Source organism: Pleurodeles waltl, chromosome 3_1 (genome assembly GCF_031143425.1).
Source record: "Pleurodeles waltl isolate 20211129_DDA chromosome 3_1, aPleWal1.hap1.20221129, whole genome shotgun sequence".
Lineage (NCBI taxonomy): Eukaryota > Metazoa > Chordata > Amphibia > Caudata > Salamandridae > Pleurodeles > Pleurodeles waltl.
In genome coordinates, this window is record NC_090440.1 from 1,257,649,588 (window position 1) to 1,257,664,066 (window position 14,479).

Consider the following 14,479-nt stretch of genomic DNA (forward strand, 5'->3'; position numbering starts at 1 on the left):
TGTGTAGATAGAAGAAAGGCTGACAATTTGGCATGAAAAGTTTTATCCTTAATGTACAGGACTTGTTTTGTGTTATTGGAACATCCACTTTCAAGGATTAATCCTGGCTGATATTGACTTATAAGGTATTGTATATAAAGGGCTATCCGTTGGGCCAATATGCTATGAAAATATTTGCATCTACATTGAGTACTGAAATAGGGTGGTATGATGAGCAAGCTTAGGGGTTAATTCTGATTAGGACTGTCAGCGTCATTGGGGTAAGTGCTACCTTTTCAACAAAGGAGCTGTATTGCTTAAAAAGTATGGGTGCTAATTATATGCTAAACATTTTGTAGAAGATTGCTGTTAACCCATCTGGGCCTGGGACTTTTTTCAGTGTGAAGTTTGTAAATGCTAGTGATGACTTTTTCCACCTCTATGTCTCCCTCCAGAGCCTCTATTTGTGGTGTTGTGAGGAATGGCAGTAGAAAAGCATCTAGGTATGCCTGGGTGTCTTTGATGAGGGAGGGGCCTGGAGAGTAAAGTGTGGAGTAGTATATGCAGAACACCTCTGATATTTCCTCTGGGGTGTATGCCATGCCCCGTCTGAATGGTGATCAGAGCAATGTTATCCCTTTGCTGTTTCTCCCTAAATTTGCAGACCAATAGTTTGTCAACCCCATCCCCCTGACAAAATATCTATGCTTAGTATGCAATTACATATATTCTGTGGTGTCCCAATCCAAGGCTATTAGCTACTGCCTTGCTACCATGAGCTGGCACCAAATCTTTCAGGGGCATGATCTTTTGTGTTGGGTCCCAATCTTTTGTGTTGGGTCCCAAGATTGCTCACTGCCCCATTTAACTACCTTCATTTCCCTCTCCTACCTAGATTGAGTTTGGTTGCAATAGCTATAAATTTTCCCTCATAACTGTCATAAGGGCATCCCATAGCACAGCAAGTTATGAGACCGACTCCTGATTTTCAGCCATGTATGATGAATGCACAAAGACTCCAGAACCTCTGCCCACTTAGGAGGGTATTATTCAGTCTCTAATGTCACTGCCGGAGGGGGTGAACCCCGATTGCAAAGCTTAAGCCACAACAGAGTGTGGTTGGACAGCAAGATCACTCTTATTTCAACTTGCTGTACTCTCAGAATGAGTTGTGTTGTGCCCAGATAATAGTCCATCCTAGTATATGATGCTGAAAACAATATACAATCCATAGTTATTGGGTGCTGTGTTTGCCATATATCCACCAACCCAAGCCTTTTAAGTCAATCCCAATTGGCTGCTGAAAAAGCTCCCTTTTCAACCCTATTCTGTGCGCCGAGCAGTCAAGGTCTGTGCCAATTACCATGCTGAATTCTACCATCAGAAATATCTCTGCATCTGGGCTTATCATGATTTGAGACAGCACCTCGGGAATAAAGCCTTCTTGATTATAATTTGGGGCATATTCATTGCAAAGTGTGAGTGTGGGTGTATTGTGCAATATGCGTACAACTAGTAATCTGACAGGGATCTCGGAAACAGTGGGGAGTATTTTGCCTGTGAATGTGTTAGCAGTATGGCCAGCCCTCTTTTCTCAGCTGGTCCAGAAGACATGACATGTCAAGCAAATCAGTGCGAACACAGCCAGGTCCAGTCCTCCCTACACAAGTGGGTTTCTTGCTACAGACATATGTTGCACCATGAGCCTTTGAGCGTATGCAGTACAAGATATGCTATTCAAACAAAGGACCTGCAGAGTTAGGTATGTGTGGGAATGCCAAATCTCCCAATCTGTGGATGGGGCGGTGTTGTATGTTGCATGTTTATAAGGGAGTGTATTATGGGAATCATGTTGTGGCAGTATGTAGTGGTTCCTGAATTCAGTTGGTAACATCACAACAAATAGTAACAAACTCACACTCCCTCCCTCGAGTAATCCATTCAGATTGTGGGTCAGTACAATATACATATGATTTGTGTTCCATCTTACCAGCCATCAGCTTGTCATCGGCCTCCTTCCAGCCCACACCCCAGTAAACTATAATGTAACATCTATGTTCAGTGCCCCACCACCCACACCCCCGTCGAGAAGTTACCAAGCTTGCATGGTTGTAGTCTCATAGTCTGGTCTCCTGGTCATCTCCCAGCAGCTTTTTCAGGAATATTTGTTGTTGTGTCTGGATATCATTATCTGAGTGTTTCTCCATCTATTATTATTTATTTATACAAATTTGCATAATACCAACAACAACAGCCCCAAGAACTCCAGATAGACCACAAGGAGTCCATAAGCATATGCACAAAACAAGCCGGGATAACAAGGCGAAGTCCAAGAGAACAATGTACTCAGCAGGTTCGAAGCCCTAGATTCAAATACCATCCCATATACATGCCGATAAGAGCTGCAGGAAGCACACCCCCATGGGAAATCTAAATACAGAAGTACTTGGGGTATTAACCAATAACAATCATAACATCAGAAGGACGGAGGCAGCCGAACAGACCCATGCAGCAGGAACGTCCAACAAACATCATTTTCCACACATGCGGGAGCAATATTCAGTCCAAACAGCCACGCACGTAACCTCGCACACATCGCAAAGATTCTCTCAATTTTAACCAGTGGATTTCATAAAGAAGCGAAAAGGCGCCCAGATGTCTCTCGGGCGAGAACGTGCCGTGGCCATCTCCCAAAAGATGGACAGCTGTTACTGACAGAATGCAACATCCCACAGCCAATCATCCTTCCGCGGAGCCCTGCACCTCCCCAGCAGACCGCCACTCTTCTCTTCGCCAACAAGAGCAACATACCCACGAGACGTCTCCACTCCGACAGCACCCCATCCAGCAGGCCCAGCAACGCCACCACAGGAGAGAAAGGCAGATCCAAGCCAGTCATGACGGTTATTGCATGCATCACTTCACCCCAAAAGATGCCTACCGCATCACAAGTCCACGCCAAATGCAGGAAATTGGCGTCCGGGGCAAGGCATCGTTCGCAGCGTGCATCATCGCGCAACCCCATAGCCCGTAGACTGAGCAGGGTATAATACAAGCGATGTAAGAATTTGAAGTGTATGAGCTGCAGTCTAAAATTGGGCGACAGCGCTCTCATGTGCGCACAGCAGCTTCTCCACATAGCATCAGTAATCTCCTCCCCAGCATCCCTCTCCCATTTGACCCCTGCTGCCGCCACCACCGCCCTTCACTGCTCCTGCATGCATCTATACAGTTTGGTGGTAAGCTGACGCGGGGACTGCGCGTGCCAAAGCAGCTTAAGCGCCTGACAAGTTTGAGGCATAGTTGGAAGACCAGCAAATCACGCTCGAAGCATCGCGTACACCCGTAACAAGTACAACCTATGCAACACATTATCAAGCCCATCACTTAGCGTCTCCTCAGGCGACTGCAGACGCTCATTCACAAACCAGTCCCCCAGCAGAGACAGCCCGGGAGCAGAAAGGAAGTCCCGCAATCCCACATCAGTGGACATTCTCTCAACCGCAACCTCCAACACTGACATCGTACGGGCAAAAGGCTAATATCCACCCGACCGACGCAGCAGAGCAGCCCATGCCCCAGACGTGCACCCAACAGTATTCAAACCCCCAGGGCCAGTCCGGGTCATACATCCAAGCACTCTTGGCAGCCGGTCCGGCCACACCGCATCACTCTCTGCTGCAAGATGAGGTAAATATTGCACCGGGCGGATCCAAAAGTACTCAAAGTGGACCTGAGCACAGTAATAATACAACTCCAAATCTGGGGCGGCAAGCCCACCCAGCTCAAATGGCAGCGTAAGCTTCTCCTACACAATCCTGGGCTGCCCGTCAGCCCACACCAGCCGCACCAAAGCTGATCGAAGTCTCTGCAGAAAGCTCAGGGGCAGCACCAGCGGAAGGTTAACAAAAAAATACAGAAATTTGGGTAAAACAACCATCTTGGCAATGCCAATGTGCCCAATCAGCAAAAGCGGCAGGGAGCGCCACATTTCCAGCCTGTCCTCCAGCCTGTCCTCCAACCAGGCCACCAGCCTATCATAATTGGCAAGCCAAAGGGTCTCAACGTCAGAGTTGAGCCATACACCCAGATAACAGACTGGGCCCTCTGCCCACTCAACAGGGTAACGCAACGGAAACCGCGCCGTACGACGAGTAAGAGGGAGCACCACCGACTTATACCAGTTCATCACTATGCCAGAGAAGGTACTGAAGCGGAGAACCTCAGTGAGCAAACTATCCAGGGTTTCTCCATCTATGACCTCCGTGGCTTTCGGGTCTCCCACCAGACTCACTTTTATGGGTGCTCCATCCTGGGTGATGCTCCCAGGTGTGCCACTGAGTGACTCACTTCTAGACGATATAGATGATTCTAGCCGCCTCTCTGAGAAAGTGAGTCTCTTGGTCATCTCCCAGCCGCCTCTCTGAGGAAGCAAGTCTCCTGGTCATCTCCCAGCAGCTTTGTCAGGAATGTTTGTTGTTGTATCACACTAGATTACCTCCGTGGCTTTCTGTTCCACCTCTCGACTCACTGTGACGGGTGCTCCATCCTGGGTGATGCACCCAGGCATGCCACTGAGTCACTCAATTCCAGAAGATCGGTGATTGTAGCTGCCTCTCCAAGGAAGCAAACAGCTTTTGCCTTCCCTTTCCAGGTGAAGAGCACTTGGAAATAGTGTGGCCAGTGGTATTTTACTGACTTACTCTGGAAAAACGGAGTAAGTGGTTTGAGTTGCAGTCGACACTGAAGGGCATGGAGAGCTAGATCTTAGTAGAGATGTACTGTAGTGCAATCAAATTAGATGGCAGTCATATGGAATGAGGCTTCCATTCTAGCTTCTTTCTGGCAATAGAAGTGCAAGCAAGTCAGACTGATCAGCGGAGCCCCTGGTTGGCAGCAAAGGATGCTGATGGGCACACAGGGGAGGAGACTGCTATTTTGGAGGGAGGGGGCAAAACCTGCACGATGATTTGATGGAGAATCAGGATTGCCTACGAGGAGGGCACCTTCCTGGGAAAGCAGCAGTGTTACCTCAAGAGGTCTGACCCAATAGTAGCTGGAGGAGAAGCAAGAGGCTCCAAATGGAGCTGGAGAAGCTCAAGCTGAAGCATGAGATGGAATTCAATTGGAAATATCCAGGTTCAAAAGAGAGGCAGAGAAACAGGAAATTGCAGTAGAGGATCAGACAATCAACCATACAGGGAAAAGAAAATGCTTTTAGTACAAGAGCTGAGCTTGAAGGAGCTGGAGCTAAAGAGAGGTCTAGCACTGATGGTGGCAGTAGTTCTACAATGCAGTCTGAGGGAAAGTGACTTTTTCCCAAGGACGTGGTGAAGGATTGTGTTGTGGGTAATGACAGAGAGCAGGGGTTCAGGGATTATGAGATGGAACTGAGGATGCACAGGGTCCCCAAGGAAGATTGGGGACAGGCCTGTGGAAGTATTTCTCAGTAGAGGGGAGGGACACCTTGTTGGAATTAGATCCAGAGGATCAAATGAGGTACCATGCCATGAGGTATGCATGACCAGGAGGTATGGTCTCACACCTGGGAGTTACAGGCTAAAGTTTAGGGAGTGTACTAAATATGGGTCTCAAACTTGAGTGGAGTATATTGATTCTTTCAGCAGAGCACTAGATCATTGGGTGTAGGGCAGCAAGGCAACAGACTAAGGTCATAGACTATCCTGGGCTGTACAATTTGATTACATGTGAGCACTTGTCTAGTCGTCGTTTTCTAGAGCTGCTCAAGCACTTCTTTGTCAGCAAGCTTACTGACCCCAGGAAGCTTGCCAAGGAGGCTGACTGCTGGCTCACCTCCAGGGTTCAAAGGAGTTGTATGTGAGAGACTCAGTCAAGGGTGAGCAGGGTCCCCAACATAAGAAAGAAGTTGGGCCAATGATAAAAGTAAGGAGTTCTTTGAAGGGCTCCAAACCAGTTCCTAGAGTAAGGATTCTCAACACCCTGCTGAAAAGAAAGGTTTGTTACCATCAGGAAAGCCTGCACAGAAAGGACCCCTGAAGTGTTTCATCTATAACGAGGAAGGGCATTTCCAGGGGAGTTCCAAGTGTCCCAAGTGGGCAAAGCCCACCACTGGTCGGCAGACTCTAAGGGTGGTAAGTGTAGCACTTGGGGAGGAATTGGCCCCATTTATTAGTATGGAGCCAGATGAGTTGACCCAAGTCTCGGCGGGTGAGGGTGCGGTGGTCCAGAGAACTCTCATGCCTGACAACACTAAAGGTACAGGCAGTTGGTGACTATCAATGGGAGGCGGTGGAGGCTCTGAGAGACATAGGCGCCAGCATAAAAACTGTCTGCTGTCATCTGGTGTCTGAGGAGCAGGTATTCCCTAATGTGGTCCACTAGGTTGTAACAGTAGACAAAATGAGCACCAATGGCTGGTAGCTCAACTTCCCTTAGAATGGAGGGGGGTATTCTCAGGTTTCTTGAGAATAGCTGTGAGTCCATCCATGCCTGTTGACTGTCTGCTAGGAGAAGATCTGGAGCATAACATCTGGAAGGAGGTGGAACTCAGGTCACACTTGGAGATGTTAGGATTGCCAAAGTGGGTGTGCAAGACAACACGGTCAATGGCCACCAGAAAGAGTGATTGCAGGAGGCTGGCCTGGTTCGTAGTGGGTATCGAAGGTACCTACACCTTATACAAGGCCCAGTTATCCCTTATCAGTGAAATGTAGTCAGAGTCTAGAAGCCAGGCTGTCTAGAGGTAGCTTTAGGCAGAGCAGACAAGGCTGAACTAGGAGACATGCAAAGCTCTTGCAATACCACCATAGTCATACAGTACTTACACACAAGACAGACAATACTAAGGGGGTTATTCTAACTTTGGAGGAGGTGTTAATCCGTCCCAAAAGTGACGGAAAAGTGACGGATTTACCACCAGCCGTATTACGAGTCCATTATATCCTATGGAACTCGTAATACGGCTGGTGGTATATCTGTCACTTTACCGTCACTTTTGGGACGGATTAACACTCCTCCAAAGTTAGAATAACCCCCTAAGTGTTACAAAAATATGGGTACTTTATTTTAGTCACACAAAATTTACTTTTTAGGCCATACTCCCTTAGGAGGTAAGTAAATCGCACAATATATACACTAGTAACCAGAAACAGGGAAGTACACAGTAGGAAAATAGTGCAAATAGTTAAAAACACCATAGATTGCAATGGGCCTGGGGGAATAAAAGCCATACACTAAAATAGTGGAATGCGAAAGTCAGTTTCCCACCTAGACAAGTGTAGTTTGGGAGGGGCACTGGGAGTGTAAGAAAACACCAAAGGTAAGTAAAATACCCCACCCCAGAGCCCAGGAAAGCAGAAACACACTAGAGGTCGTGATAGAAGATAATGCAAGAACCAGAAGAGACTGCAAGACACCAATGATGGATTCCTGGACCTGAAGACCTGTGGAAGAAGGGGACCAAGTCCAAGAAGCACTGAAGAGTCCAGGGAGAGTAGGAGCCCCTGCTAACCCAGATGAAGGTGCATAAGTGGAACCACCAGTGAGAAGACAAAGTCAGGATTGCACCAAAGAAGACAGATGCAGCTTCCTGATTGGTGCAGAAGATGGCCGATGCCAGAAGGAGCAACGGAGTCTACTTTGCATCGCTGGATTCTGTCAACAAGCCTTGGTAAATGCAAAGTTTACAGTTAGAGGAAAATGGTGCTGCCCGGGACCAGGAGGGACCCGCTGGCCTCTACCCAGGAGGTGGAGACAAGGGGCTCTCAGCAACTCAGAGAGCCCTCCGAAGACCAGGCAGCACGCACAGGAGTCCCACAGCACGGGGGCAAAGAAGGATTCAAATGGAGGCCTATGCAGCACAACACAAAGGATTCCCACGCCGCCAGAGAACCACTCAGGAAGCTGTGCATTGCAGGAGAGAGTGCTGTGGGCCTAAGCTGTGCTGTGCATGAAGAACCTCTGTGAAGGTTGCACACAAGCCTTAGCAACTGCAAGTCACGCTGTGCACGGGGTGCTGTCTTGCGTGGGGATGCAAGCCCTTACCTCCACCAAAGTTGGACAGCTGGACAGTGGGACTGCCAGAGTCACTTTAGTCCACTATCCATGTTGCTGGATCCACGCAACTGGAGAGGGGGACCTAGCCACCGGTCGTTGCTGCAGAGAGGTGCCTGCTGAAGCAGGGAAGTGACTCCATCACTCCACGGGAGATTCCTTCGGTTCTCTTGGTGCAGGCTGAATACAGGTGTTGAAGTAAGCCTCAGCAAGGCCTACTAGTGCAAGGGGTTCACCTTTCTCTGCACAAAGTCCTCAGACCATGTAGGAAGAAGTTGGCACAGAAACTGGAATAAAAGACAAAAGTTTATTAACCTCATGAGGTGGTACTACAGTTCAGACAGCACCCTTGGGTAATGTCTGAAGTAGCACACTGAACTGAGAGAGCATGGTCCTTTTATAACCACACAGGGGCTAAAAGGAGATGGTACAATTATGGAAACAAGACTTGTATACATGTAAGGTCATGTGGAAAATGCACAGTCGACAGGTAGGAGGAGCTAACAGTTTCCAAGGACTAACAGCTGCAGACCTTACTGAGCATGTGCGAAAGTAAGAGATGCTAAATATAACTTGTCACTAGGCAGATTTCAAGCGCAGTTAACAGAAAGGTAGGACAGAGCACATGGTGAGCACATGGCAGCATGTAGCAGAGAAAATGGCTGCCATGAATACAAAATGGATTCCGCAAAATGTTCACAATAGTTACTAAATACAAGATGTCTTCTGCTAATGCTTAATCTAATCACTGCTAAATTACAACACAGGCAGTCCTCAGAGGTGCACGGCCTGGAAACTGTTGCAGTTGCTGGTAGGAGCTGTAGTTACAAGGTCACAGAAGTCGTCTTTGCTTCTTTGTTGCAGTTTTGCAGAGTTCTTGGAGCAGACAGTGGTTGATCCGTGGTAGAAGATGAAGTGGAGGCTGCAGAGCATTCCTGCTGGAGTCTTGCAATCTGAATCTGAAGAAACACCTAGAGGACAGACCCTAAATAGCCCTGAGAGAGGGATTGGTCACCTAACTAGGTAAGCACCTATCAGGAGGGGCCTCTGATGTCACCTGCTGGCACTGGCCACTTAGATGTTCCCAGAGTTCCCTGACCGTCCTGAAAACAAGATGGCAGAACCCAGGGACACTCTGGAGGAGCTCTGGGGTGTTGATGGACAGGGGAGTGGTCACCCCCCCTTTACTTTGCCCAGTTTTGTGCCAGAGCGGGGACTGGGGTCACGGAACTGGTGTAGACTGGATTATGCAAGGAGGGCACCATATGTGCTCTTCAAAGCATTTCCAGAGGGTCCGGGAGGATACCCCTTCCATGCCTGTAACACATATTTCCAATGGGAGAGGATGTAACACCCATCTCCTAAAGGAAATACATTGCTCTGCCTTCCTGGGATTGAGCCGCTCAAGTCCCAGAAGGGCAGAAGCCAGTCTATGAGGTGGCAGCAGCTGGTGCTGCAGTGGAAACCTCAGAAAGCTGGTTTGGCAGTATGGGGGGTCCATGGTGGAGCCCCCAGGTGGCATGCATTGGCCCCCCAATACCAGAATTAGATTGGGGGTACAATTTCAATTTCCTAGACACCTCACATGGCCATATTCAGGGTTACCACTGTGAAGCTACATATATGTATTGACCTACATGTAGTGCACACTTATAATGGCATCCCTGCACTCACGAAGTCCAGGAAAATGGGCCTGGAAGACATGGGTGCACCTCTGATAGTGCAGGGGTGCCCTCACACACAGGTACTATGCACCTAGCCTTCAGAACCTGAAGGTTAGATATATAGGTGACTTATAAATGACTTGGTGCAGTGAAAAATGGCTTTGAAATAGTACTTACACTATTTCACTCAGGCTGCAATGGCAGTCCTGAAGAAGTGTTTGTATGAGATCCTTATTGGTGGCAAAAGAAATGCCGCAGCCCATAAGGATCTCCTGGAACCCCAAAGCCGTGGGTACTGCAGAGAGGTCCAGTATGCCAAGTTGGAGTGAAACAAGTAGTCACTAGACTATAGTGACACATTTTTAAACAGAGAGAGCATAAGCACTGGAGTTATGATTAGTAGGACTCCAGTGACACAGTCAAGCATATTGACAAAACAGTAAAACATACTGACATGTAGGCCATAACCATAAGCAATGGGGTCCAGACTAGCAGGATCCCAGTGACACAGTCAAAACACACTGACAATCAGGCAGAAATTGAGGGTAACATGCAAAGAAAGATGGTACTTTCCTACACTTGTCAATGGTCCTTATGCATCTCCTAAATTCAGACGTAGACACCAATAAGACTCATTGGTCTGTAGTTTAGGGGTAAGTCCCTAAAACCCTTTTTGTAAACTGGCATTATCTTTGCTGCTTTACAGCTGGTAGGAATATCCACACCCCCTAATGTGGCATTGGCTGATTTATTTATGCAAATGGCCCAAATCTCTAAGTCTGAGCGAAATAGATCCCCTGGGATTCCATTGGGCCCAGCTTCCTTGCCAAGGGTAATGCTCCTAATCACACACACAGTTTCATTTAACTCAATGTTTAAAGCATTCACATCTGGCCCCAGACGTAGATCATATATATCAGAAAAATGCTTATGCAAAGTTTTGGGATGAATAGTATTTGCTAGGTGGAGCGTACTGTTCTCTCTCCAGTTGGCTACCAGGCGCCAGAACTTCCTGGCATCCTTAGATTTTTTGACATTGTGTAATTCCTCCCAGATCTAGGTGTCTCATGTACTGCGTGCTTTTGCCTGAGCCTGATTATACTGTTTCCTTTTGTGTCTGATACTCTCCAGATTTCCAATGTCCAGGGCTTGGCCCAGTTAATTTTCACTGTCCTGCAGTTCTTATTGTACCAAGTACTGGTTGGTTTTACTGTTGGTTCTCCCAAAAGGGAGTTGCCTAGGAAATATTGACCTATGGTTTGAAGTTTTCCCATATATGTGTAGGACAACAGAGTATTTCTCCTGGTGTGTCACTGGGTCATCTATATTTGCTATTGCATCTAAAAGGGCCCTGTTCAGTGCATCTGCAAGGTCAGTGTTTACCACTATTTTAGCTCATTTACCACTATGCCTAATATTTGATGGAATTAGAATGGTAGAGTGAGACTGGAACGGCCTCCTAATGGTTGATTAGGTAAGACTGGACAGTGGATGGCATATGGTCACTGTCGTTCCTTGTGACAACCTTCATATCCACTACAGCTCTCCATAAAGGGAAAGCAATCAGAATATAATGAATCCTATTGGTTTGGACCAGGTCACTGAAAGTGGGAAGTGCTTGTAAGTAAGACTTTGTGTGTTCATAGCATGCCATTAGACCAAAGGAAATTGTTATTTAAAATAATTGATAGGCTGTCTCTTCCCACGCTTCACGGGCTCAATGCCTAATGCAGGAACACCCTATTTATTTCTTGTCCTCTCCATCAGTAAGGGAATAGCCACTATTGTTGAGTGATTCAAAAGTGGTGTTAAAATCACCAGCAATTATCAGAGTGTCATGTGTGTCAAATTGTTCCTTATGGGCCATAAATGATTTCAGAGCAGGGGTTTCAGCTCCCTCTCTGACTCCATGATTATACACATTGCACAAATAATGCGTATGTCTATTTGTCCCTGTAATAGTTATACCTTGAATATCAGGCAAGAAGATAGCGAGGGGACACAGTTCGATATTTAATGAAATTCATACCCAAGCTAGGAGACCACCAAAAGGGAGGCCCTTCCCATTATAACTAGCAGGATAAAATGTACATAGCCAGACCTATGTACAGGATAAGACTCTATGGCCTTAATTATAACCGGTCGGTTGGTGATAAAGCAGCGGTAACACCGCCAACAGGCCAGCGGTAAAATAAATGGAATTATGACCACAACGGAAACCACTCACACAGATAGCCACTTTAACACACCGACCGCCATGGTGGTAGCAACAAGCACCGCGGCAATAACCGCCAACAGCCAGGCGGAAGACGATCTACCGCCCACAGTAATATGACACACCTATCCGCCACCTTTTCCGGGGCGGTACCAATGACATCAAAAGCACAGCGGAAACACTGCACAGAAGGGAAATGACTCACCTCTAGAGACTCAGGGAAGAACCAAGCCGCCATGGAGCCCAAGTTGCAGGTGTTCCCCATGATGGTCTACCTCCTTCTTCACCTTGAATATCAACGCCGGAGAAGATGACTACGGTGAGTACTGCCGCCTAGCACACAAGGGAGGGGGAGGAAAAAAAGAGTGATACACACACATAACACCCCCACCACCACACCCACCCCCACCACCATACACACAAACAGATGCAATAACATTGCATATCCACCCAGTACCCCTCAGGAATAATGTAAGGACAAAAGGAATTGATTAAAGTGAGTGTAATAAGAGAAAATAATAGAAAAACATCCTTCAAAATCAAAACAGTATATACATATATACAAATGGAGGGACATTGCCAAGTCCACAATGTCCGTGGGCCACATTGCCACATTACATAGGCCAAGGCCCCACTGACTCCTGCATCAACATGGAGAGAGCACTGCAGGGGCATAAGGTCGAAAATACATAGACACCTCAGGGGACGGGGAATGGGGGGCACCTCAGCCGGAAGATGGAACAACACCACTGGTCCTGGAGTGGGCTACATGCCCATCACACTGTCCTGGGGAGTGCAAAGCCACAGTCTCTCAAGTGGGTGGTCTGCCCACTGCTTGGTTCTGGGAAGTGCAAAGCCACAGTCTCTCAAGTGGGTGGTTTGCTCACTGCTTGGTTCTGGGGAGTGCAAAGCCACAGTCTCTCTAGTGGGTGGTCTGCCCACTGGTTCTGGAGGGGCTTTGTGCCCATTGTGCTTCATCCTGGCAAGGAAGGGGTGAGTGGATGCCTTCTTCCACTGGTTATGGAGGGGGCCTTGTGTCCAGTGTGCTTCATCCTGGCAAGGATGCGATGAGTGGATGCTTTCTTCCACTGGTTATGGAGGGGGCATTGTGCCCAGTGTGCTTCATCCTGGCAAGGAGGGGGTGAGTGGATGCCTTCTTCCACTGTTCTGGAGGGGGCCTTGTGCCCAGTGTGCTTCATCCTGGCAAGGAGGGAGTGAGTGGATGCCTTCTTTCACTGGTTATGGAGGAGGTTTTGTTCCCTGTGATGCAGATCGTGGGGAGTGCAAGGTCACAGTCTCTCACCTGGGTGTGAGACCCACGGGATTACAGGGTTCAGGACGCTTTAAAGTCCATGGAGGCAGGACTACACACTGCCCGCCGGCAGCAATGGCTGCTCTGTGGTGGCAGTGCTGGTGTCGGGGATGCCAGTGATGGGGGGAGGCTCCAGTCCTTCCCCTGCAGCCTCGGACGGCCACCCACTGGGGCTGCTGCTGCTGGCACTGCTACAGGCAGTGATGCTGGTGGTGGTGCCGGTGGTAGTGCTGGTATTGGGGATGCCAGTGGTAGGGGGAGGCTCCAGCCCTCCCCCTGTAGCCTCAGATGGCTGAACCACCATGGTTGGTGGTTGGGGGCTCAGAATCAGTCCCAGCACCAGGCCTCCTGTCCTTCCTGCCTGCAGGCCCTTTGCCCTTTCCCTTGGCAGCTGGTGGTGCCTCCTTGCCCTTCCCCTTGGCAGCTGGTGGTGCCTCCTTGCCTTTCCCCTTGGCAGATGGTGGTGTACCCTTGCCCTTCCCCTTGGCAGCTGGTGCAGGCACACTGTCAGGGCTGATGGGTGTTGTGAGGTGTTGTGAGGTGTTGTGAGGTGGATGGCTGTTGGGTGTCTGAGTGCTTATGTTTGCTTACTTTGGGAGGACAGGGCACAGACACAGTGGGAGAGGACACAGAGGACGTGTGCATGGATGTGGGGGTGGTGACTGCCAGTGAGAGGTGTGTAGTGATAGGTGTGCTGGTGATGGTGGTAGTGGATGAAGATGTAGTGTATGCAGGTGTGGGTGGAGACACTACTGGAATGGTGGTGGATGACAAAGAGGAGGGGGACACAGTGGAGGCAATGGATGTTGGTATGTCTGCATCTGGTTGGGTTTTCTGTGAGTGCCTGTGGGATGATGTGTGGTGCTTGTTTTTGCCTGAGCCACTCCTGTGTTGTCTTGGGTGCATGCTGGTCTGAATGGATGCTTGGGATAGGTTGGGGTTGAGGGGAATGGAACTGGGCAGAGGAAGTTGGAGGGGGGAGGCTAGAGACAGGAGCAATGGCTGTCATCAGGGAGAAGGTCAGAGCTTGGATAGATCTCTGTTGGGCCACCATGCCAGAGTGAGTGCCCTCCAGGGATGCATTTGTTTGTTGCAAATGGCTTGCCAGCCCCTGGATGGTATTCATTATGGTAGACTGCCCAACAGAGATGGTTCGCAGGAGGTCAATAGCCTCCTCACTTAGGGCAGCATGGCTAACTGGGGCAGGGCCTGAGGTGCCTGGGGTAAAGGAGATGCCCACCCTCCTGGGTGAGCAGGCACGGGAAACTCGCTGAG